This window comes from Odocoileus virginianus, chromosome 34 (genome assembly GCF_023699985.2).
Source record: "Odocoileus virginianus isolate 20LAN1187 ecotype Illinois chromosome 34, Ovbor_1.2, whole genome shotgun sequence".
In the NCBI taxonomy this organism is placed as follows: domain Eukaryota; kingdom Metazoa; phylum Chordata; class Mammalia; order Artiodactyla; family Cervidae; genus Odocoileus; species Odocoileus virginianus.
The window spans coordinates 18,606,451-18,633,967 of NC_069707.1; the positions used below are offsets into that span (position 1 = coordinate 18,606,451).

The 27,517-nt window shown below is 38.3% G+C and overlaps 1 long non-coding RNA gene across 3 annotated transcripts in view; it reads left to right on the forward strand.

Moving 5' to 3' along the window:
• Window positions 1-27,517, forward strand: part of LOC110138173 (uncharacterized) — a 370,957-nt gene that overhangs the window by 156,708 nt on the left and 186,732 nt on the right. Inside the window, exons 3-7 of one of the 3 annotated variants that reach the window (XR_002314142.2) lie at window positions 9,573-9,818; window positions 18,001-18,134; window positions 22,776-22,918; window positions 23,063-23,171; window positions 26,146-26,343. This is a non-coding gene — a long non-coding RNA (uncharacterized lncRNA). Of the gene's footprint in view, window positions 1-9,572; window positions 9,819-18,000; window positions 18,135-22,775; window positions 22,919-23,062; window positions 23,172-26,145; window positions 26,344-27,517 lie in introns of those variants that run through there. The other 2 variants (XR_002314143.2, XR_011485665.1) reach the window with 2 other exon arrangements.

Below are 27,517 nucleotides of genomic sequence, written 5' to 3' on the forward strand. Positions count from 1 at the left end.
GGAACCTAGGAACTACCAGGCTAAAAGTGTTAGGGATGTTGTGGTGTTGGTGAACCCGTCCCTAACTAGCATGAAAGTAATGGATACTGGTTATGGCATACCACTGACATGATATTTTCAGGAAGGCTATTTGCCAAAATTATTGAAAGAATTGTGTGTTCTCTAGCAATTTAGCACACATCACATCTATTTTAATTTCTTGCTATATGTTAGGTGCTGCATTAGTATATACAATGCCAAACATGAGAGACACAATCTTTGTCCTGGGAGGAGGCAATGAGTGCGCAGTTGCTATGGCCAGGAGTTGTGCTGTTTCTCTTTATAACCAAGCTTCTCCCTGTCATCATAAATCAGCCATGCAGAAAACTCATCAGGGAAAAAAATGCCCTCCATAGAATATAAACACTTTGCCTATGATCATGGTTCATTCCTCAATCCTTTCCTTCTTCACAACCCAGATACCTGGATCCCTGCAGGAGTGAGAGTAGCAGGACATAGCTCAGAACTGTTGAGGGCAGGGGTTGGGGAGAGATCATGTAGAACCCTGGAGGTTGTATTGGGTTTTTGTCCACTACTTTGAATGACATGGAAAACCATTACAGCTTTGGAGACAGAGAAGAGCATAGAATGACTTAACTTATAGAAGGATCCATGTGGCTATTGTATGGTAAGAATAAACTGTAAGACATAAGGATTAAAGAAAGAACCATGCAGGAGGCTATCCCAATAATCCACGCAAGAGCTAATGGAAACTTGAAGTAACTCAGCAGCAGTATACATGGTGAACAGTTTCCAGATTCTGAAACTATTTTGAAGGTAGAATGAATATTCATTGGAAGGACTGGTGCTGAAGCTGAAACTCCATTACTTTGGCCATCTGATGCAAAGAGCCGACTCATTGGAAAAGCTCCTGATGCTGGGAAAGATTGAAGGCAGGAGGATAAGGGGATGACAGAGGATGAGATGGTTGGATGGCATCACTGACTCAATGGACATGAGTTTGAGTAAACTTCTGGAGATGGTGAAGGACAGGGAAGCCTGGAGTGCTGCAGTCCATGAGGTTGCAAAGAGTTGGACGTGACTTAGTGACTGAACAACAGCAATGAATAGGATTTACTTATGGTTTGAATGTGGGTCGTGAGGGAAAGAGAATTCAAAGATGAAGCCACTGATTTGGGGCAAAGACTTTGGAAGAGTGGAGTTGCCATGAACTGAGTGGGAGAAGATATTCAGCAGGACGGTGAAGATCAGTCATTAGTTTTAGTCATATTAAGTTTGTAATGCCTAATGTATATCTAGATGGAGATGTGAAGTGGGCAATTGCATATAGACCTGTGTTTCAAGGGAAAGGGCTGGAGTGGACATGAAGTCTGCCAGTCACCAGTACAGTGCTGTGCTTAGTCGCTCAGTTGTGTCCGACTCTTTGCAACCCTATGGACTGTAGCCTGCCAGGCTCCTCTGTCCATAGGGATTCTCCAGGCAAGAATACTGGAGGGAGTTGCCATGTCCTGTCCTCCTCCAGGGGATCTTCCAAACCCAGGGATTGAACCCAGGTCTCCCGCATTGCGGGCGGATTCTTTACCATCTGAGCCACCAAGTAAGCCCAGCGCAGAGCAGGTATTTGAGGCCATAGGATCAAAGAATGGCAACCCACTCCAGTAGTCTTGCCTGGAAAATCCCATGGACGGAGGAGCCTGGTAGGCTACAGTCCATGGGGGTCACAGAGTCAGACACGAGTGAGCGACTTCAATTTCACTTTCCAGTATTTAGAATTTGTAGAGTTGAGATCCCAACAGACAAAATTCCTATACACAATTGAAGGCAATATTCATAGTTATGTCAACTGACATCAAGTCAAAGAAACCAAAGATAGTAGAAAAGAAATATGATGAGCTGAATTGTAAAGTAAAACAAGTTTCAATTACATGGCTGGATGATCTAACCTAGAGAATCCGTTTAACATCTGGATCAAATGATGACTTTGCAAGAAACATGTTGCTTTTCAAAATGCTTAAAAGCAGGCACAGTGAGTCATAAATAGAAAATTCTTCAGTTCAATCAATGCTTATTATTTTGGTAAGAAAACTGATTAGCCTGACTTATTACTACTGTTCCAAATTAGAGACTATTGTACAAAGGAAAATGAGAAAAGTACGTGCTTAACCATGTCTCTGGTTTTGTCTTTATAATTTGCATGATCACAGAATTTTACTGATGACTTTTGCCTAATAATAAACATATATATAAGTATCTTATATATATTTATGTATAGATATAATTTGTGGCTATAGGTTAAGTCAAATCTTTTTTTTTCCATTAATAAATTTTTCACTGCATACCCAAGAATTTATTATGCTAACTCTACTGAAAGTTTTGATCTTAGAAGTAACCAATGAGCTACCTCTTCAAAAGACATAAAACCCTTTACAGACTTCATAGGCTCCTAAATTGTCCTGTGTCTCACATTAATAAAGAAGGGAGTAGTGAGTAGTGGGAAAATCAGTTACATTTAAACCATTAATAAGATAATATATTTTCTATAAATACAAGGTGTATTTTGACAGGTCAATTGTACTGTTACTTTAGAAGACAGTTGACACATTATCTTGGTAACAGAAAACTTTTCCAGGAGTAATTGGCCTGAGAGCTTGGGTATAAATTATATTTAGTGGCCTAGAACTAATTTTTAAAAAAAGCATAGCAGTGTATCCTCTGCCAGGAGACTTGGAATAAATCTTAGAAGGCAACTGATGTTCTTGAGAAGTGACTAAGCATGAACTTATGGATTCTGATCATCTTTTGAGAGTAGGCTGAGCCCATCACGAATCTCTCAGGTCTGAAAAACTAAGTTCTATAGTCATTTATGAAAATCAGTAGCCAAATAGTATTGATCCTTTTAATGTGATTGAGTGGAATTCATAGGCAAGAAGCATGGGTACAATGACACCACTGCACCGAAGAAGATCCGTTGGAGAATGGGATACAGACACATTGCTTCACGATGGCTCATAAGGGAAAGAATCCACCTGCAGTGCAGGAGACCTGGATTCGATCCCTGGGTCAGGAAGATCCCCTGGAGAAGAGAATGGCAACCCACTCCAGTATTCTTGCCTGGGAAATCCCATGGACAGAGGAGCCTGATGGGCTACAAGCCATGGGGTTACAAAGAATCAGACACAATTTAGTGTTGTGTCTGAGACTGCGATGAGATGAGATGATGAAATTGTGATGAGAAATTAGGATTATCTAATGTGAGGTTTGATTCGTCTGCTAAGCCTGTTGGGCTACACACACACACACACACACATACACACACAGAGGAGTGGTCCAAAGTTACTGCTGGTAACTTTCCAAACTCAGTGGTAGGAAGCAGTCAGTCGAGCTGACTTTCGTATGGAGCCATGTCTTCATAAGTGCCACAGAAGTCTGTATTTAGGTCAAGCTTAGCTTTGGTAAAAGAAACAAGACCTAACTTTGGTGCTCCTCCTCTTCACTCATTTTAACTACAGACAGGCTGAAGCTCAATGTTGAAATACTGTTATTTAATGCTTGCATTGATTTAAGGGGAATGTTAGTCTGTGTAGTTTATATAAATAATAATGATAAAAATATTTTTCCCAAACCTAGATTTTTCTCATGGTTTGTTTATTCTTTTCTTGTTTTACTGCTACCCAATCAATAAATTGTAATGAGAAATTAGGATTATCTAATGTAAGTTTAATTTATACTTGATTTGTCTGCCAAGGCCTGGTAAGCTACAGTCCGTGGGGTTGCAAAGTGTTGGACATGCCTGAATGACTAACACTTTGATACACATGAGATATTAAATGTAGCATTACTGTTTTGACAGTACTATTGGGTTTCACATTTTCTCAATAATAACAGACACTTATGGATGGAAATGTGACAAAGTTCATCAAATATCTCATAGTTTCAAGGAAGGCTTGATTTAATCATTTCCTGGGATACCTCCAGAGGAGTTCCTATGACCTCAGTGAGTAACCCAATTTCCCTTAAAATGAAGACCCCAGATATTAAGAAAATCTTCCCCATTGTTGGCTTCTCAAAGAAGCTCAATTTCCTCCACTCCAGCCCTTTTCACTTCTAAGGAGCTGGCTGGGATGGTGCAATGAAGATCAAGGACAAATTCTAGGCCACATTTCCAAGAGCGTGGCACATCATAGGATTTGTTTATTTTCACTTACAGGAAATTATATATTACTGAATTGCCATGCTGATTCTATTTTTCAAAGTATATATGGGAGAGGTAAATACACAACTAGTAAAATATATGTCTGCCTTTGTACCACCTGAAATCACCTTGCATAATAGAAAACAGATTTATAAAGTGTTAGTTTGACCATGCCCTCAGTACATCAGTCTCCTTTGTGGGATAGATGTGGATTGTCAAGTTCAGCTTTTTAGCCTCTAAGGGTTATGTCTGTACCATAAATGTCTTGGCTTTAAAGTAAGGATGTTGAGCCAGATAAATTCCAAAGTTCCTTCAATTGGTGAAACGACAGGCTTCAGTTTAGTTCAATCTTTATTGAAAACATAGGTCAGCAGATACTTGCAGGCACCTTGCACCTGTCTGAATACTATTACCTGTCTTTTCTTTGGCCTTCCCTCCCCTAGGCTAGATGTCCCACTTAGTACTTTCCTTTTTGACTTTCACATGCAGTATTTTAGTTTTTCCAGTGACACCTTTCTAGCTGTACTGGGAAGGGAAATGTGGAACCAGAGCTGACAGTGCAACCAGCACAGTGTAAATCACCCTGGCTGTGAGCTACGCAGCACCCATGAATAGATGGAAGAGTTAGCAAGTAAAAACAGCTGAAGGATGGAAAAAACCCCGAACTGTGAACTTCTGACTTCTGTTTTTCCACCGTAGTTTTCTCTTTTATGATTATCTTTCTTCCCCCCCCCACCCCCATATACCTATCTTTACGTTCCAAGATGTCATGGGATTCTTTAGCAGTTCTGAAATATAATTTTTTGAGTCCACAAGCAGACATCTTCCGGTTTAGTTAAAAAATCTGAAAGTGGTCCCTATCCACCTAGAGTTTCTTATTAGCACAATAAATACCCCAGGGACACCCTTGCTGCAGATCTGAGAAAAGGGGCTGGACTGTAGATTAAAGAGTTAGCCTGGACCAAAAGGGTCAACCTTGCTGAGACTTTTGGAATCAGACCAGGCTGAGGGTGAGCAGAATAAACAGGAAAATCAAGTTCCTTGTTTTATGTCATGAATTACTTAGCTAGGAAGCTTTGTTAGAACAAATGTGTCACATGTTTCCATTATTCTGTTTTCATATTCATCACACACAAAAGGGAAAGTTGTAGAACTCAGACATGTTCAGCCTAAGAGAGAAAATGAGAGTGTTACCGTAACAATGGATCCGGTGCAGAGCTGGCCAAGAATGAACAAATTGTGAAAAACTGTGTTTTTCCATGAACCAGGCACACTGCACGCGCTTCTTCACAAACTGATGTGTGTGAGTTTCTGCTCAGTCGTGGCTGACTCTTTGTGTCCCCATAGACTGTAGCCTGCCAGGCTCCTCTGTCCATGGTATTTCCCACCCAAGAATACTGGAGTGGGTTGGAGTTTCCTTCTCCAGGGGATCTTCCTGTCCCAAGGATTAAACCTGTATCTCCTGCTTTGCAGGCAGATTCTTTACCACTAGCACCATCTGGGAAGCCCCCACAAACTGATATGTTAGACCAAATACCTTCAAGCAAAGAGATAACTGGTCCTTAGAGCTGAGCATGTGAGAGCATCACCCTCAGACGCATGTTCCAAAGACAGTTTCAGTTTAGGGTACTCACCTGCCTTCTCTTTGTCCTTCGTGTCTGCCAGTCGACTCCGATCTCCTTGGTTACTGCAACTTACTGCATGTAAGGTTTTCCAGCACATGTAAATCACTGTGGTTTTTCAACATTTAGGTAATTATAGTTTTCCTATAGAGGGGAAATGTTCACCTTAGATCCTTCCTATCTTGCTACTGTTTCTGTGTCAAACGAATGTGTCAAACTTTATGTTTTTTTTTAAGCCAAACATGCCATCCTCTACATTGTTTTACTAGAAAAGAATTTCAAAAGGCGAAATTCTTAATATTTAAAGAGAATTTATGTGTAATAAATATATTTATATTTATATGATTATATGATAAATATATATATTTAAATAGAAAATATTTATAGAGAATTTATTTATTCATTTATAAAATACTTTTAAAATTCAGACACTGTTCTAGGCATTGGATAAATGGTGAATAAGAATTCCTTACTGCCCTGCATGTCAGCTGGGGACTCATACTGTTAACTTATTGTTGCATTTATTTGTAAACACAATCACTTATGAGAATATTAATGGGCACTGATTATTCAGAAAATAATTGCCTGCCATGCGAAATGCCACTGTTTATAATCTCATGGTGTATGCACATGTGCGTGTGTCTGAAAGTGTTTAAAAAGAATTGAACTGTATAGTGTATGTTGTCAGTAATATTCACAAAACTATGAATTTAGATTAGGATTTTGTACTGTCATTAAATGCAATAAATTTGATAATAAATTCATTTCAGAGGCACAGATGAGGCAATATGCAATGTGGGATCCTTTATGAATTATATGTGTGGTAGGACTAGGTGAGGAAAACAATAACCTGAAAATGATGAGTGACGTGGATTTAGGCCACCAAGGAGGCCAAAATATAAATTCTGTCTATTGCCCTGTGAATTTATGTAGAAAATCAAGAACTCACAGTTTGCATAGTTTTCCTTCATAACTTCAGTGGTATAACTGGGGAAGATCCAGGGGAAAGACATCTATCAGATGAGAAAGTAATAATCAAATACTAAATTAATTTCTTCAAATTTTAGAGAAAAGGGAATAACCACCAGCCTAATAAAAAATGCCTTGCCTTTTTATTACTTGGGGAATCTCAGGTAAAATCTGAGACTATAAACATTCACTGAAGTTGGTAACAACAAATCTGGCCATATAAATTTGTGTTGAAAGCATCTCCCTTGAACTAAAAAACTTACTGCAATAACATTTATTCATGAATTCCAGCACTAACTACTGATTTCTGCATAAACTCAGTTTGTGTGCAATAAAAATGTGTAATACACAACATTAGAGGAAAGAAATGGACTCTTCAGTTCAGTTCAGTTCAGTTGTTCAGTTGTCCCAACTCTGAGACCCCATGGACCGCAGGACGCCAGGCCTCCCTGTCCATCACCAACTCCCGGAGTTTACTCAAACTCATGTTCACTGAGTCAGTGATGCCATCCAACCATCTAATCCTCTGTCATCCCCTTATCCTCCTGCCTTCAATCTTGCCCAGCATTGGGTCTTTTCAAATGAGTCAGTTCTTTGCATCAGGTGGCCAGAGTATTGGAGTTTCAGCTTCAGCATCAGTCCTTCCAATGAATATTCAGGACTAATTTCCTTTTGGATGGACTGATTGGATCTCCTTGCAGTCCAAGAGACTCTCAAGAATCTTCTCCAACACCTCAGTTCAAAAGTGTCAATTCTTCAGCGTCCAGTGGACTCTTGGTTGAGAGTTATTTTAAGGTGAAACATTTAAACATCAGAGAGATCCTTTGGTAAAATGGCCAAGTTTGAGAATGCTTTCTTTTCCTATGTTTTCAACTAAGATGTAAACTGTGCTTTTACTGAATAGAGGCAGGAGTTCTATAACAATTTCAGTGTGGAATAGACTCTGTTTATTCATATTATTAATTATTGTATTCAATGTTATATACAGAATATGCAACTTGTAATTACCACTTTTAAAATCTGTGCTTTTGGAGAAAGATGATTATCAGAGTGAGTGCAACAGCTCTTCACCTATGATTCCAAGTTGCAAAGAAAATAGGTTGGTCAGATTCAGTGATACTATTATAGGAGAAAGATCTGGTGCCTGGGATAATTATTTTGCCAGTGCTCTTTGAAGATTTGGAGAGGAATGACAGCAATAGTCAAATGAAAGGCTGGCAAAATTAAAATTGATGATCACATTACTTATTATACTAAGGCTCATACATTATATACTCAATGAGAGGAACCGTAAAATACAAATAGGAAAGCCATCCATTCTGCTGATCCCTAATTATACCTTTTTTTCCCATCTGTGTCTGTTCCAGTACCTTAACTCATTCTAACATAGAGGGAAAGAGGTTTCATTAGGATTTAAGAGGCAACTTCAGGGATTTTCAAAATGCAAAAGGTAATACAAATATGAGATCACACATTTCACCACTATTTTTTGAAGGGTCAGACCTGAAGTGTCCCAAAGGTTATACCAGAAGGGTCCCCAAAACACCCAGGATTATGAAGTGTTGCGAAGGTTAGTACAGTATAAGGAGAATATATGGTTCTTGCTCCAAGATATTAATAAAGGATTTTTGGTTTTGATATGCCAAACACTGGTCTAGGCACTGCCAGGTTTGGAGTGCACAGTAATTAATTCTTTACTCAAGAACAGAAACTAAAGTTCAAATGATAGAATCAGTGGGAAGGAACCATATTTTTTCAAGTCCAAAGTAAATAAACAGGTGAATAGACAATGTACTTACAAGTTGTAATTGATGGGGTCACATAATGGAGAGTACCTGCTAGGGAAGGAAGGGGTAAAACTCACTAGCTTTAGTTTGGGGGTCATGGGAAAGTAAGCTTTGTGAAGACTTAGTGTTAAGGAAGATGGGAGACTCAATACAGAATCATCAGTTGATGCTATAACCAAATGTCCAGCTCTAAAGACTGACTTGTAGATGACTGTGGCCTTCTCTGTGCAGTTTAGTGAGACCTTCTATAAGGCAGGGGTTTATGTTCTTAACCTCCCCTCAAGCTTTGCCCCACAAACACACATACTTATTTTATTTTCTTTTTTTACATCTTTTTTTAAAACTCTGTTTAAAATGGGTACAAATTAGAAATTATAGCATTAATAAATCAACGGCCCATAAAGGGCTTAGATATTTGGGTACTGATAGATTCCCAGAGATTTTATGCCAATTGGGACAATTTAATTTTCATAAGAAGGTTACCAACCAGCAATTTTCTATTTTTCTACTGTAATAGGATATTTTCTTTTAAAGTGTACCTAACTTTTTAACAATAAAAAACTGTACAGTAATATAAGAACTACTAAGTACTTTTGCAGCTCAGAAAGATTACCAATTTAGGCAAAGGGTTGAATCAGAATTGTTATTTTTCCCAAAGTATTGCTCCATAAATATGGAAAATGTGGAAAACCATATTCAGAGAGTTGTTTTCTTGGAACTCTATATGCTTTAGATAAAAGGAATCAAAATTTAACTGGTATTAAATGAAGTTCCCAAGATAGTAACAGATGAAGAAAATTAAACCCACCACACACATACTTATTTTAATACATTTTGATGATTTTTCTACTTTGATTCTTCATTTCTCTCTTCTCTCTGAGATTTTTAGCTATTGATGTGGGCTCTTTCGCCTCCCCAACTCCCTTTCCCCTCAAGCCTTTATCAGTTGTGCGTATTATTGCAAAATAATCTTGTGTTTTCGTCCTGGAATGCTTCTTTTAGCTCTTCTGACAACCTCATCTTTCAAGATTCAGCTTAGTCTCTGCTCAGCGCACGACTTCTCTGATTGATTCAGATAGGAGATGGTGACCTTCCCTCTAGCCTACCACGACTCTTTGTAAACACTGCAGTTACAGCATGTTCTGCAATTTGGTGAAATTCTTGTCTACATTGCCATTTCTCCACCTAGACTGAAAGCTCTTTGAGAGTAGCAGTCTTCTCACCAGCACCTGGTTCAATGCATAACAGGTAATTGGTTCTTAATAAATAATAAATATTGACTGACTAAGTTTTCCCAGGTGGCTCAGTGGTAAAGAATCTGCCTTCCAATGCAGGAGATGCAAGAGATGCAGGTTCAATCCCTAAGTCAGGAAGACCCCCTGGAGAAAGAAATGGCAACCCTGGTTCAGTGCATAATGTGTAGTTGGTCCTTAATACATATTAAATATTTACTGACTATAATTTCAGCATTCACTGAATTAAAAGAGTGAATGGCTATAAGAAGGATTGATTGTGTAGTACCTCTAGGGCTATACTGATTAGCTAGCTGAACTCACTTAGCAGTAGGGATATTCATAAGAAATTGACATTTTTTTCAAGTATGGAATCTACTTAGGAAGTTGAAGAATGAAAACAACAAATCAATACTTGAGAAGAGGCAGGAAGCTAAAATTTCTTGATGCTCAAATGCATAGAAACCTGAGTCAGGAGAAAAGTTAAAAAACAGAAGTGACCTCAGACAATGTTTAACTGAACCTTCAAAGAGAACTTGCATGAACTTTTCCGTGGCCTCCCACAGGGTTACTGGCAGAGGACAAAAATCCAAGCTGCCTCTCAATCCTGTGCCGTGTCCTCTGTTCTCACTGCTGTGACAACTCCATTTCCAGGGCTTATACAACCAGCAGAGAATGCAGATAATGTGTTTCTCTTCCTTTTTGGCTCTTATGAATAATTTTCAGCAGCTCCCCCAATTGCTTTCTGTTGCCCTGCTGAGTTCATCTTTGAAAGGACATCTTGTTACATAGTAGAAAGAATCACCCAGTACCTTTCCAATATCCCTTCAGTCAATCAGCCAACAAGTTATTTATTCAGCAGTTGCTGATGTGACCAACACAGGGTTAATATGATGGAGTTGGCTGCTTTTAAGCTCAATGCATCAATTAAATAGCACTTTGCATGACTTTGACTTGGCATACCCTGAAGGACAATATTTTTCAAGGCCACTGTGAACTCAGTAATGGGAAGCTCACTCTGTAATTAATTTAACATGAAATCCTGTATTTTGGCCTGATTCTCAGTGTAGGCTTTAAGGCTATCAGATACACAGATTCCAGGACTAAATTCTGTCCTCAGATGTTCAAAGACCATATCCATCAGCTCTTTATGTCTTATGATTGAAACAGTACCCAGAATGCAATAGAATGAGAAAGATATTCTTCTTAATATGAAGTTTTGAATATTTTTATTACACTGAGAATTCGGGACCAGGAGAACGGTGGGAGTGAGAATGATGCTTTGGAGTTTGTGACAGATTTTGCTCATGCTTTGGCATCCAAATACCCTAGCTTCTGTGACTTAGGTTTCAATTGAAATATAAAGAAATGGATTAAACCTTTGGACGGGGGTTATCTTGTAATTCAGACTACTAAGTCATATGGCTTAGGCACTGGGCCTGAGGAGTTGCTATCACAGGGGAGCAGTTTGGTTGGGAGGAGAGAGGATGTAGGGACATAACCATGTAAGAGGCCTGAATGTATGTATATTAAAAAAAATTGTTTGCCTACATATCAAGTTTGCTTGGGCTTCCTATCTCCTTGGAAGAAAAGTTATGAACAACTTAGACAGCATATTAAAAAGCAGAGACATTACTTTGCCAACAAAGGTTCATCTAGTCCAGGCTATGGTTTTTCCAGGAGTCATGTATGGATGTGAGAGTTGGACTCTTAAGAAAGCTATTCAGTTCAGTTGCTCAGTTGTGTCCGACTCTTTTCAACCCCATGAACTGCAGCACACCATGCTTCCCTGTCCATCACCAACTCCCGGAGATTACTCAAACTCATATTCATTGAGTCAGTGATACCATCCAGCCATCTCATCCTCTGTCATCCCCTTCTCCTCCTGCCCTCAATCTTTTCCAGCATCAAAGTCTTTACTAATGACTCAGCTCTTCACATCAGGTAGCCAAAGTATTGGAGTTTCAGCTTCAACATCAGACCCTCCAATGAACACCCAGGACTGATCTCCTTTAGGATGGACTGGTTGGATCTCCTCGCAGTCCAAGGGACTCTCAAGAGTCTTCTCCAACACCACAGTTCAAAAGCATAAATTCTTTCGGGCTCAGCTTTCTTTATAGTCCAACTCTCACATCCATACATGACTAGTAGAAAAACCATAGCCTTGACTAGACGGACGTTTGTTGACAAAGTAATGTTTCTGCTTTTTAATATGCTATCTAGGTTGGTCATAACTTTCCTTCCAAGGAGTAAGCGTCTTTTAATTTCATGGCTGCAATTACCATCTGCAGTGATTTTGGAGCCCCCCAAAATAAAGTCAGCCACTGTTTCCATTGTTTCCCCATCTATTTGCCATGAAGTGATGGGACTGGTTGCCATGATCTTCATTTTCTGAATGTTGAGCTTTAAGCCAACTTTTTCACTCTCCTCTTTCACTTTCATCAAGAGGCTCTTTAGTTCTTCACTTTCTGCCCTAAGGATGGTGTCATCTGCATATCTGAGGTCATTGATATTTCTCCCAGCAATCTTGATTCCAGCTTGTGCTTCTTCCAGCCAAATGCTGAAGAATTGATGCTTTTGAACTGTGGTGTTGGAGAAGACTCTTGAGACTCCATTGGACTGCAAGGAGATCCAACCAGTCCATCCAAAAGGAAATCAGTCCTGAATGTTCATTGGAAGGACTGATGTTGAAGCTGAAACTCCAATACTTTGGCCACCTGATGTGAGGAGCTGACTCATTGGAAAGGACTCTGATGCTGGGAAAGATTGAAGGCAAGAGGAAAAGGGAACGACAGAAGATGAGATGGTTGGATGGCATCACCGACTCAATGGGCATGAGTTTGAGTAAACTCCGGGAGTTGGTGATGGACAGGGAGGCCTGGTGTGCTGCAGTCCATGGGGTCACAAAGAGTTGGGCATGACTGAACGACTGAACCAAACTGAACTGGGCTTCTTATATTTTTATATACTAAACCCTACAATTTGTGTGGCTTAGGACCTTCTGCATGTCAGTTATTACTTTCAGGCCAAGATAGAGCTTTGGACATTATTGCAAGACTGAATTCCATACTGCATAACTATGTGAATTAGTCATAGCTCATCTGATAATAGAAGTCTAGCAATGTCAGGCTCTTGGGTAATACTTGAATGGAAACTGCCTGGGAATATGCTTTGCATTTTGGTTAAAAACATGAGTTTGGAGTCAGGTGATGTGAATTTGGATCTGGATTCTGTCACTGGAGTTATGTGACTTTGGGCAAGTTATTTAACCTTCCTGTACCTTAGCTCCATCATCTGTGAAAGCTGTGATAGTAGTACAGTTATCTCTTGATATCTGCAGGGGATCAGTTCCAAGGCTCTCCGTGGATACCCCAGTTGGCAATTACCCAAATCCCTTATATGAAATAGCAACACTGTCAGCCCTCCTTCTCCAATGGTTCTGCAAATACAGATGCTTCCTTGATAGCTCAGCTGGTAAAGAATCTGCCTGCTATGCAGGAGACCCTGATTCGATTCCTGGGTCAGGAAGATCCCCTGGAGCAGGGATAGGCTACCCACTCCAGTATTCTGGCCTGGAGAATTCCATGGACTATATAGTCCACGGGGTCGCAAAGAGTCGGGCATGACTGAGTGCTGTTCACTTTCACTTTCAAGTATGTCTAACTTCAAGTTGTTGTAAAGATTAAGTGGACTAAGATAATATAAATGTTTGGTACATCAAAAAAAGCTGTATAAATATTAGTTATTATTATTTATAAGACCTACCTAAATTTTTGGGTATGTTTTTATTTAAAAAAATTGAAATCTTAGACTACTTATAAATAACATTGAACTCAAGGCATCTATTTTGAATTGATTCAGTGCATGAAAAGGTAATAAATTATGTATTCCTGAGCATTTATGATTTAATTGGTCAGAAATATACATAATTGTAATTGCATGACCCTGTACATTGGAGTCTTTTTGTCATTCCAAGTTTTGTCAACTTCTATTGGAATATCACACCAGGGGAATGAAAATGTTCTATGACAAAGATGTAGGGAAAAGTAAGAACTGTAAAAATGATTTGAAATATCAATAAAGCAACCATAAGACATAAGTGAATCCATGAAGTCCAGGTAAGGTTTGTATTTAACAAGGCAGTGTTAAAAGGAACAGATATCTCCTGAAATTCCCAAGAAAATCTGTGATGACTATGATTTCAGTGTGGAATCAGAAAAAAAGAAAATGTGAAACAATAAGTTCATGAGCTCTTAATAAGCAATGTGAATGAAAAATTTGCTGAATAAGAAAACTCTAGACATTTTAGGAAATGTCACAAGTCTAATTTAATATAATCAGCTTACTAAATTGGAAAGTATAAATATAATTTAAAATTCTTTCTTTAGTCTGCATAAAAAGACTCAATCTTTTGGCTTTTAATAAGCCTGACATAGTGACTTTTTCCAGCTTCAATTGAAACATAAATGAAAATGAAAATATAATTTCATTTACATATAAATTAAATTAAAGCCAGTTATAGAGTGATTGTCACTTGAAGTTGGGGAAAATAAGACATTTCAAAAGTTTTGTAAAGAGAATTTTGAAGAGGAGCTACTTGGAATTAAGGGTCTAGTGACCATTGCACATTTACAGCCTCAGTCTGATGCCTACATGGTTGAGGCAGGTTTTTTGATCAGGGACCTTATGATTCTGTAGGTCATTAAAGCACTTCAGTTCTTACATGGATATTTTCAACAACAGTGTTTGCAAAGGACCCCTCCACAACACATGAGGGGCATGCTCAAGTCCTGAGACCCTTGGGGGAATCCCTAGTTGTGATTTTTTCTGAGATGGGACTAGTTCCTGGTGCTATGTAAGAGCTGCCAGGAAATATAGAGGACCTGGGGGTAGTTCTTCAATACTTGCAGTTCACCCTTCAAAGTCCTAGTCTCATGCTGAACACCGGAGGGGCAGAGGGGCTGGGGCTGAGAAACTAAGTACTCACCAGGGGGTTTAGTTTGAGGTCAGTGTGTATGAAAACACAGCACTTAGAAGGGCTCAGAGAGTGTTTGCCTGTTTCCATGGCTGGTCCTTCATTCTCTGCCTCACGGCAGACTTACGCAGCCTTTATTTTCCACTGGAATTAGCTTGAACGCTTTATCTAAGAGATACCTGATTTGCTTCAATCCAGTTCTTGAATAGAACACAGCAACAGGAAAATTTCGTTGGACTTTGTTTTTTTCTTTTTTTTTTTAACTTTTTTTTTTTTTTTCCATCCACTGATTTTCCAGAATTTTCTCTGGAAATTTTAAGTGAGTTCACTGTTTAATTTCTTTTCCCAAGACTCATGGAAATGATAACATACATTTGCTTGTGATACTTTGTAGTTTTGTGAGCATGTATATAAGGAAGTGATTGAAGCAATCATTTTCCTTGTATGCATGCCAAGTGTTGAATATCGTACAGCTGGGGACAGCAACAATGTGGGACAAGTAGAAAGTTCAGAAAGAATTAAAACTTGCATAGGTGTTCTTAGTAAAAGGCTTTGGGAGATGGTTATCTGAACCCAGTGCATTTTTTAGAGTTTATTATAAATAAGGATGTTGGGGAAGTTCTATTTACTTCTGTTCTCTAGAGCAATGCTATATCAGACCAGACTAGCCAGCAAATCTTTTAATAATTAAAAAATATCTAAAATACTTTGCATTTTCAGTAAAATATATCAAAATATGTGTACTATTTTAATCAGTACAAAGGAAAGGTTAAGTGAATTTTTATTTTTCTTGATTTATAAACTTACCTTGCTTATACAATTTGCTTTTGAAGCTGTCTTTTTTTTCCCCTCTTAATTTCTAAGCAACTTTCCTTTCTTCCTACAACTCTCCTGGTTTATGAAGCTGAGTTTGAAACAAATGACCCGAGTTGACAGTTCTATTTAGTGTGATCCTGTGAGGTGGAGCCATAACATCAGGTATATTAAGGGACTGTGGAATAAAGGATAATTAGGAAGAACTGCTTAGCAACTGAGGATGAAAGTGAATGGCATTTTATATGGTTTACAGTCTAAAGGGAAATTATGACAATTCCAAAGTCTCCATGGAAGGTTTTTATTTGTCTATTTTTGGTGTTTATTATAAAGTTATCCTTGTTGAGGAAAAAGAAGAGAGTGAAAATAGTCAAGAAACTTTTTAAAAAATGCTATAATTTGCACTGTCCTGTACTATACATATTATAAAACTTGAATAATGCATATTGTGGCATTGATTTAAGAAAAACAGAAAAATGGAATGGAACAGAAAACTTAGAAACAGACTCAGATGTTTATAAAATATTGTAAATGATAAACATGAGCTTCTAAATAATGGGAAAATGGCCGATCATTAATACATGGGACTGGGAAAAGAATAAGTTTCCTAAACCTGATATCATAAATCAAAATGAAGACCAAATGGAAAAATTACATGAAAAGAGTGAAAACACCAGTGAATGAGAAGAATAATAGCTCGACATTTTTGATGAGAGCATTCTTTCAAAGAATAAATTCCTTTCTTCCTCTTCCCTCACCCTGATCCCAGTTACAAATAATCTCTTCCCCAAACTTCCATAAAATAATACTTACCATATGTGAAAATGATGAATTAGCAAAAATATTAGTGGCACATGACAAAGTGTTAGTAGCCTTAATATGTAAAGAGACTTTGTAAATTTATGAGAAAATGAATGTAATTTTCCATGAAGGCAGAAACCAGCACACCATCTCCCCCCGCCTCCAACCCGAACATTCTCTTCCCTCAATCCAGCCAACTGTCTGGCACATAGTTGATATGCAATAAAAATGTGTTAAATGAACAAATGAATTACTGAAAAGATAAATATCCCAATAGAAATATATAGGTAAAGAATTTGAAGGGACTCTTTGAAAAGAAGTATAATGATTCATAAATATATGATAAGGCTCTCTAACTTCTCTAGCAATCAAAGAAATGCAAATGGGAATGCTATGACATTGTCTTTTGAGTTTGTCAAAGTTGACACAGTTAATCGTGTTTGAAGAGAATAATGAACCAGATGGTGGAATTGTAAATTGCTATAAGCTGGAGGTTTAGTTTTATGTATCAAAAACTTCAAAACATCTCTATCTTTTGATTAAGAAATGTATTTTGATGTAACATCAGAAATAGTCAAGATTTATAGATAAAGTTATACATTGCTTTGTTTTTATTAAAACTGGACCTTGTCTATATGTCCATAAGACTGGATGATTTAAATTAATCACAATGCATGTATAACATGAAATAATAAGCATCCATTAAATATGTGTTTTAGACATGGTATGTCTAAATATGTCTAAATATGTCAGTGCTACTTTCTCAATTTGTCCCTATGGTAGAAGCCAACACAATATTCTAAAGCAATTATCCTCCAATTAAAATTTTTTAAAATGTGTTTTTGAGATTATTAGTGACACGAGGAAATAATTAGGACAGATAATGTGCAAAGAGCAAGCTAAAAAATTCTAATTCTTGAGTGTTGTCTTCACAGGTGTTTATGTTCATTGTTGTTCAGCCACTCAGTCATGTTTGACTCTTTGCTACCCCCATGGACTGCAGCACGCCAAGCTTCACTGTCCTTCCCCATCTTCTGGAGCGTGCTCAAACTCATGTCCATTGAGTCAGTGGTGCATAGTTTGTTCAATTCTGTGCATCCGAGATTCAAAAGAGTGGGAAGCAACATGTGTAGTAGACCAATGGTCAGTGACAAAGGCCCTGGCTCTTAGGCTTTGCAGAAAAGAATTCCCACAAAAGATGGAAAGTAGTGAAACAAAGTGTTTATTAAGAAGAAAAAAAAAGAGTACAGTACGTGTAGATAGACACATGTGTGGGCTCAGAGAGAGAGTCGCTGAGTCACACCCTTGTGGCATTTTGAATTACTTTAATGGGGCATTTCTTCCAGGTTTCCTTTGGCCAATCGTTTTGATTTGCCTGACTCTGAGTCCACATTTGGTGTATCTCAGAGTCCTCCTGTGTGTGCATGCACATCTCTTAGCCAAGATGGATTCTAGTGAAAAGGTTTATGGGTGGTTCATATCACTTACTATGAGATGACTCCCCCTCTCTTTTTGACCTCTAAAGTGTCTTTCTGCATACGTGTAGTTAGGGAGATCTCCTGACTTTGAGAATGAGGAAAATGAAGTCTTTTATCTCTTATCTGTGCAGGGCTCAGCCTCCTCCATCATCCTGCTTTTATGGAGTTTTTGCTATTACGGAGTTTCTGGCCACAGGGGAGAAACCATTCAGCCTGGAGCCATCTATCTCCTGCCTCCGTAGGAGTCTCCTCTAGAGATTTCAGAGTGAGCATGTCCCTGTGACACCTTGATTTTGGACTCCTGGCTTCTGGAACTGTGAGAAATAAATGTCTGGTGTTTCAGGTCCCCCAGATTGTGGTCATTTGTGTTGGCATCTCAGGAAACTAATTCACCCTGATCAGGTGACAAGGTCAGAGAAAGTCCAGGGAAGGAGGGGGCACGCCTGGACCCTTTAGTGGTGACAGCCCTCATCACTGCAGTTGACAAACGGGACTGCTCTGTCTGGGACTCCGGCTCTGCTTCCCTCTCTTAACATCCGTGGCCCTTTGTTTGCACTGTCTTCGTAAACATGAGTCATAAATCAAGCAGTGCCTTTAGGGATCTCATGGAAAAGGTGCATACATCTTTTTGAATGCTTGCTTCTTGCATGAATTTGGATGATATTCACTAGAGACATTTACAAGTCATCAGGCACAGAGATTACCCTCATGGTATTTTAGCCAAAGAAGTACCAGTTTTCCTTTTAATTTGGTAGTGTTTCTATGTGGCCATCAGGAAGAGAGAAAGGGATATTTGTCTTTGAGGGATATTTGTCTTTATCAAACTGGGCTATGAAGTACAAATTTTGAGATCCACGGGCTTCTTCTGAAGTTCTCTGACAAGGTGTGCTGGTTGGCAGGAGAAAAAGGTCCAAGCCCCTCTGAATGTTAAAAGATAAATGTCCATGCAGTTTTTAATAATTCAGAGAGAAGAATGACTGTAGGAATTCCCACTTTGCTGCGGTTAGGCCTCCCCTCCCTCCAGGTAAATTCCCAAACAAGGCCTGATGTATTATTTTGGCTTGGATAATTCAAGTAATATGAGATTTCAGAAAATTCTGATATCCATAGGTAGGGATCATCACCTTAAAAAAAAAAAGTCTTAGCAGTGACCACTGTTTATAGTATAACAGGGAAAAAATATGAACTTGTAACTAGGCGGTGGTAGACACTAACGCCAAATGGATCCTGCCGCTGGTAGTTTATTTATGGCTGTGCTAGAATCTTAAGCAGAGCACAGAGAAACAGCTATTGCTGATTTAGTTATTAGGCATAAGCACAAAGGGTTAGGAGCTTCTGGGGCATTATTCATTGACAATAATCAGTAGCCTGCCATGAACAATGCTGCATGCTGTGCAAATATAGCAAGACTGCCTTCATAAATAATGCCAGAAACACTAGCTTGTGCCAAGGCAGATAGGATATATCGATGGCAAGTTAATGTGTTAGGCCCCTGGGTTTGCTTAATTGTGCAGGCTGACTTACCCTGGGCCAGTGAAGAGAATTGCTTTAGCTTGATGCTAGTTCTGGAGTCTGTCATCCTGCTCCTCCTAGGCTTCTTCTCATAATGATGCAATTTGCTTGACTCTCAGTGAATTCTATCTTCTTACAATATACAGTGGTGCTGTCCTTCTAATTTTGGTGATGAGAATGGAATGTGTTTTCTTTTCTCGTAATTATCTTCTACCAGCAACAGAAATGGATGTTTAGTCTGCCCAGAGATGTCATTGTCTGCTAAGTCTGCTCATTTTTAGCTCTTTATATGCACAAGAGGTAGCAGCCAAAACCCTTTGCTCAAGTTATATGAAGTGAGTATTACTCACATTCTCAGGCCACAGCACAGAGGTGGGAAAATGAGAGACAAGATTATTTATGGGGAATTCCTCTCCAGAATGCAACCACGTAGCACGTGTTTGAAAGACAAGAGGTTTCTGTAGGAGTACCCAAGACAAGGGTGTTTTGTGTACAGAATCACACCAAATGGCAAGGTGGCAAGCAGAAGAATGACCCCTCAAAGATGTCCATGTCCTAATCCTCAGAACCTGTGAATGTTTCATGGTACATGGCAGAGGGACTTTGCCGATGTGATTAAATTCAGGATTTTTAGATGAGAAGACTATTCTGATAATTAGATAATTAGAAGACTAATTATCCAAGTAGACCCAATAGAATCCCAGGGTTCCCTGGTAAATGATAATGGGAGGCAGGAGAATTAGTGTCAGAGTGACTTAGCATGATGAAGACTCACTGGCCATTGCTGGCTTTGAAGCTGGAAGAGGGCTGTGAGCCAAGGAATGTAGGCAGCCTCTAGAAGCTGGAAGAAGCAAGAGAATAGATTATTCCCTAGAATCTCAGGATGAATGCAGCCCTGCCAATACCTTTAATTCAGTCCCATGAGACTTGTGTTAGACTTCTGACCTTCAGAGGTATAAAATAATAACTGTGGTTCTTCAACCCACCACACTTATGTTAGTTTGTTATAGCAGTGCTAGGAAAGAAATACAGAACACATAATAAATGATTCATGCAGACACCTTTATAAGGTGATCAGGTTCACTCACTTACATGAAGAACATATTGAGCCTTATTATGTGCTCACTGTAATATATTAGCATATGCTAAATGATGCCGACAAGCACTCTAACAGTTCTGAGGCCTGCCATAAAAGGTTAAAAAGTGGGCAGTGGCCCAATTCCTTGAAATACCTGTGCCTTTCCCCAAATAGTTGGAATAATCCTCCCTCTTATTAGCCCATGAAATTACCCAGCTCATAAAAACTAGCCACACCTACATTCCCGGGCTGCCTTATCTTCTGAGATGTACTGAGTTCAGTCTATGGAATGTATGTCTTTCTATTAAAAAAAAAAAAATTTATGCTTTCACTTAAAAAAAGAGCATATTTAGCATTGTGTTTTGGCACCAGCAGTGCATCAGTAAATTATATATGATCATTAATTTATTCTCAAAATACTTGCTTAGTGTCTGCTCTCTGCCAGGCACTGTTCCAGAGAATACAAGGGGTAATAAGATGGGGAAGATTCATGTCCTCCCATAGTTTATGCTTTTGTACAAAAGAAAGCAGATAAAGAGCAAGTGAATGAATAAGATCAGTGCAAGTTGTATTAACTTGCACTGTATTAAGTGCTACAGGAAAAATTAAAACAGGGTAGGTGATAAAGATTAACTGCGGAAAATCTCCCTTAGGTCAGCCGGACAAAGAGCTGAGAGCCTCAGCTGGACAAAGAAAGATTCTATGAAAAGAAGGTGACATTTGGGCTTAGGTCTGAAGGATAAGAGGGTGGCAGTCTTGATAAGCCTGAATGCGGAGCATAGAATGTTTAAAGAAAGTGATGGGCAAAAGTCTCATGATGGACATAAGCTTAGCAAGTTGAGTAACGGAGCCGGGTGTGTGAACAGATGATGGCGTGAATGGGGTGAAACAGATTACTCAGGGCTTCAGGCCATGGTAAAGAATTTGAATTTTATTCTAAGAGAAATGGTAGACCAATGGAAGTGTTTCAGCATGAAGTGGCGTGAACTAATGGATGTTACAGTTTATTGGATGACCTTGAAATAATGAAAGCGCTTTTGTAGTATTATTCAAATTTGGAGCCTAAAGTGAATTTAGAGATCATATAGCTCGATTTTCTCATCTTAATGGAAACTGCTGTCTTCATTGATTAGCTCCCTTGCCTGGGACACAAGCCTGTCTCTTCTTTCCAGTTTGTATGCTTTTTACTGGGCTCTCCCACACCTGCACACAAGGTTACCAATTTTTTTCCTTGGTAATTTTTGTAATCATTTAAAAATTTTTTTAAGTTTTTATTGAGATACAATTGACATATAACATTGTGTAAGTTTAAAATGTATAATGTGTTAATGTGATTGCATATATATTGCAATATGAATACTCCTGTAGTGTTAGCTAACAAACACCTCTATCATATCATATAATTATTTTTTATGTGTTAACTGTTTATTTAAAATCATAAAAGCTTATTTTCAGATTCAGATAATTTTTAATTATTCAAAGGAAGAGGAAGAGACTGACAGAAGATTCCAAAGAATGGATAATTCCCAAATCACTTCTTTCTTCAGTACTGAACTTCTTTCTTCCTCCTTTCTACTGAGCTCACTCAGGAACCCAGGATCTCTTGTATAGATAATGAAATTATTCTTATAACTAGTGGACCTGGCTCTTTGAAATTGAAAAGAAAAAGTCCTTGAGAAACAGACCCTCCACTTGTGCTCTTCACCATGACCTTACTTTCATGAATGGCTTATTCTAGATCATTCATATTGTTTTATGAAGCAAGTTATTTCTAGCAACAACCTGCATAACATTTTGGCTTTTTCTTTTTATTTGTCAGAGAGAGAAAAAGTTAGCACTGAAAATTGGATGGTTGGCAGTTGCTAGGCACCAAGGAGGCATTCAGGAAGTGGCAATGAAACACGCATACATACAAAAACCATTTAAAAATAAACAGCCATTTTAATCTTTAACCACAATTCCAATGAAGCCGATTAAGTTATCTGATTACTAGTATTCTCCAAACAGAGATTTAACAAGAGAAGTGGGATAATATTTTTGAACTTACAATGCTGCATCAGTTGTGCTTACTTAATAGAGTTATTTTTCTTCTCAATGTTTGTCAGGTTCATTAAAATTTACTTTTATAATTTTCAGGCTTAGTAGTTGGGAAGGTGGATGGTTGTTTGCAAAGCAAAGTAAAATCTGTGCCATTTAAATTTCAGTAATGTTGGCTCAAATATTTCCCTAAGGAGACCCTTGTAATCTGGGTAGAAATGGAGTAGTAATTTATTCATTTCATGATCCCCAGTGATTTTTTTTTCTACCATCATGTAGAGCTTCATGATAAGAGCTTCAACCTTCTGACCTGCTGATGTAGTTGATTCTGAGCATGAGATGTCTCACTTTCCTCCAAATCATTCCCTTTGTACTCATGGCTCCCCTAAAATAAGAAGAAGAAGCACCATGTCTCCCCTAAGGTCTGTGGAGCTTTAGTAATCTCTGTTGTAAATAATGTCAGCTTCGTATACTGAATTTTATATCTATAGTCATAAACTACAATAAATGAGATACACCTAACTGTACCAGGAAGAGCAATGACCTGATAATGCGTTACTTTGCAGACTTAGTAACACAGGCAGGCTGATGGCAGAAACAGCATTGTGCAGTGGTTGAACACACAGTCTCCAAAGCCAGAATGCTTAGGTCTGAATCTTGCTCTGCCATTGACAAGTATGTAGTCTTAGGCAAGTGACTTATCTTCCTTTTCCTATTTTTCTCATTTTTAAGATGATGAAAATAATAGTAATGTCCTCATTATTGTTAAGATGGTTACAAGGAATGATGTTTGTGAAGTTTTGGAAAGTGCCTGACAGAATCAATATTATATACGTCATCTGATAAAGTGAAATGTACAAATGTACATAGGATTGATCTCTTGTCACATCCTAGTATTTTTCCACTTTTCTTTTCACCCCTTTTCTTAAACTATACCTTGAAAAAGGAGCTTTTAAAAAACTTTTTATTTTGTATTGGGGGATAGCCGATTAACAAACAGTGTTGTGATAATTTCAGGTGAATAGTGAAGGGACTCAGCCATACATATACATGTATCCATCTCCCCTAAACTCATGTCCCATCCAGGTTGCCACATAACATTGAGCAGAATTCCTTGTGCTATACATCAGCTCCTTGTCAGTTATCCATTTTGATTATAGCAGTTATGCATGTCCATCCCAAACTCCTTAACTATCCCTTTCCGCCCCTACCCCCACTTCGCAGCAACCACAAGTTCATTCTCTATGAATTTCTTTCTGTTTTCTAAGTAAGTTCATCTGTATCATTTCTTTTCAGATTCCATATGTAAGGGATATTGTACAATATTTCTAAAAGAAGCTTTTTAGTGCTACCAAAAGACAGGCCTTATGAATTAAGAAATAAATACAACATATCTATATATAGCAAGTCAGTCCTTGCTTTTCCCAGTTCCCTTGTGTACAGAGTTCAGTTATCATGGCTTAGTTAACACTCGGTCTCCAACAACAAGATTCAAATAATCATGGCTTAGTTAACATTAGGTCTCCAACAACAAGATTCAAATTTCAGTTACTATAGCGTGTTAGCTGAGCAGGCGCACAGTGAAGACTTCCTGCTTGCTCTTCAGTTTTGCACTCACTGAACAAATGCCCATCCCGATGAGTAACCAGTCATGGTGCTTCTTTCAGAATTTGTCAGAGATCGATCACTGCATGTCCATTATTCAGCAAAGCATGCGGTTGTGCTGCTTCCTTGTCTCCCAGTGATAGACCCACGTGACATTTTCCACAAATGGATAATGAACAGAAATATGAAAATGCAGTGAAGAGACAAGTGATAGCATATTGAATGAACATAAATGGGGCTCTAGAAGAAAGAGCAGGGTATGGGGAATATTGACACTGGCCCACTTGAAGAGACTAGATATGCAGCCAGAGTAACTTAGTGAAAACTTAGTGAAGGTGATCTTATCAACATAAAGAAGAAAGTGTAACAAAAAGGATAAAGCTGTGACAAAAAAGGATAAAGATCTTAGAGAAAGTGACCTCCTCAGGTAAAAAGAACTCTCAGTGATATTTCGCAATATTGAAAGCACAAAGTCTAAAATATTTGAAGCTGATCAAAACTTAGTGCTAAGACAATTCCCCAAAGCAGGAAAATGCTCTTTCTGCCTCTAAAGTTATTCCATGACAAGGAGAAGCAAACACTGTTCAAACTACTCTTGATAAAAACCCAAAGAAATAATTTTAAATCCTCAACAGTTCTAATATTTTAAATACAATGTACTAAGTAAATATTATATTTATTTTCTTTTATCTTTCCCTTGGGCTTCCCTTGTAGCTCAGTCAATAAAGAATCTGCCTGCAATGCAGGAGACCCAGGTTCGATTCCTGGGTCAGGAAGATCTGGAGAAGGAAATGACAACCTACTCCAGTATTCTTGCCTGGAGAATCCCATGGACAGAGGAGCCTGGTGGACTGCAGTCCATGGGGTCACAAGAGTTGGAAATGACTTATAGACAAAACACCACCACCATCTTTCCCTATGGGCTTCCCAGGTGGCTCAGTGATTAAGCATCTGCCTGCCAATGCAGGAGACACAGGCTCAACCCTTGGGTTGGGAAGATCCCCTGAAAGAGGAAATGTCAACCCACTCTAGGTATTCTTTCCTGGAGAATCTCATGGATACAGGAGCCTGGTGGACTACAGTCCATGGGGCTGCAAAGAGTCAGATGTGACTGAGCAACTGAGCACACATGCATATTTCCCTACACATTTATGAACTACGGTGAGAGGGTTTTAAAGTTTTGACAAGCATTTTTAAAAATCTTTTTTAAAAATTATCTTTTAATGATTAAGATCACTTTGTGTAGTCTCAGCTTGCATGCTCATTTATATGGCCCTGGACTACTGGGAAAAGTAAGGACTACCGGGCAAAGTAAGGACTACCTGTACTATTTTGAAGACAGACAGTGCTAATGCAATAAGAGGGTGGGAAAAATCATCTGAGCAAAATGATTTTGCTGGTTGAGGAAGAGCCTTTAAAACAAAAGTTTTATTCAAACATAGCAAATTATTCTATCCTTGGGATATTTCTTGATCCAGCATTTAATCACCATTAAATACTGTCACAAAATTGTATTTATTGCATTACTCAGAACTGAGGATTCTATAAATAGATCAAAATACCTGAAGTCTGCATTCTCATTTCCTGGCCCTATATTTTTCATGGGAAAGGAATTGAAGAAGTCTTTTCTTTTTCCTTAAGCAGTTCAAGAGAGCGTGTCATTGGACATAAATTATATGCTCAATATAGAACTTGAATTGTATAAGATCTCACAGTAAAGGGCACTGAATGTCAATGTTCATCTGAAATAACAGAGTATTATAGTCATTCTATCCAACTTGAGAATGAACACAAAATTTAAGGTTTTGTAAGTAGGCATCAATATTATTTTGATATTTATAGACTCCTTAATGTTTTTAGGTTGGAAATAGTCTGAACTATTAGTTTGATTATATCTTTCCCATCTATTTTGAACATTTAAATACAACGAACTTGTAATTAGGAGTTTTGACACATTTTAAGGATTGCTTGTAGGTCATCAGTCTTAAGAATAATCCTTCTTAATTCAAGATTATGTAATATTAACTCTTCCTTTCTCACACAGCCTCAATCAAAGGGAGACTTCTAGGTTTATTGAATGGAACCTCTGCTTCTATATCCTCCACTAAGAGAAGAGACAACATTAGAGTCATAAGAAGACCTTCACAATTATCACTTTTCAAGCTGTAAATGGTCAAAGTAAAATCTCTAAGGATCAGGAAGTGTCAACAGAGTCTGGGGCTTCATGGTTCTGGTCACTGAGTCTCATTGCCTCACGTTGTTTTTTCTTGATTCTTTCTCTTGGGAAGGTTTTCAATATTAGTTAACACCCACACTTGGTTTCATGCTACTTGGGTTCTTAAGTCAGTTAAAATTACCAGGAAATCCCGATGATTGCAAATAGCTCACAAATATAACATGTCCATTTATAATCACAAGAAGAGAAATGCAATAAAAAATTAGCATCAATGTAATAGACAAAGCACAAATGATAGACATCATGCCTAGTTGGTGGTAGAGTGGAAAAAGTCTTCCTTAATTGTTTGCTTCTGAGACTGTAAATTAGTGTATACCTGTAAGTAGGAATAGAAAGTGACATAATTTAGCAATATCCATCAAAAGTCAAAATGGGGACTCTTTAGCCACTAATTCCACTTGCTATACTTATCTAACATCTTGAATATTTATGAAACTATATAAGTACAAGAACACTCACTGCAGAATCATGTATAATATTGAACTATTGAAGAGACCATGTAACAGGATGCAAAAGCAAAATTTCTACCAATATGACAATAAAATAAAATTTAAATACCAAGCCAGTTTTAAAGTAGATCTCCTTATGCAGACTTTACAAAGATGTTACAGAAATGGTTTTGTGACTCTGAACTCACTAGCCATGGACAAGGATCACAAGGAAGGGTCAGAGATTGGAGAGATGTTCTACAAGGTCATTATTTCTAAGAGATAGGAGAGACAGAATAGGTATCCTAGAGATATAATGGGTGCTCTGGAGAGAACCACTCAGAAATATGTTCCTAGAAGTTGAATGTTGGTGGAGCTTAGTGCCTGGTCATGTCCGAGTTTCCTCTGGTCGGATATGGCCCTCTGGATGGCAGGTGGAGTGACTTCATAAGTAATGTGGCAGGGGAATTCAAGTTGCAGATAGAACTAAATTTGGTGAGCAACTGACCTTGAAGTAGGGAGATTATCTTGGATTATTCTTGGCCCAATGTAGTAGAAAATTTAGGTCCTGGAAAGTGCTGAAAAATAATGAATCTGTGTCCAATGGGAGAGACAGTTTGGTTTTTATTTATTATATTTTTGAAATTTTTAGTTGCACTGGGTCTTTCTTGTTGTGCAGCGTTTCTCTAGTTGCAGAAGGTGGGGGCTACTCTTCATTACGGTGCATAGTCTTTTCATAGCACTGGCTTCCG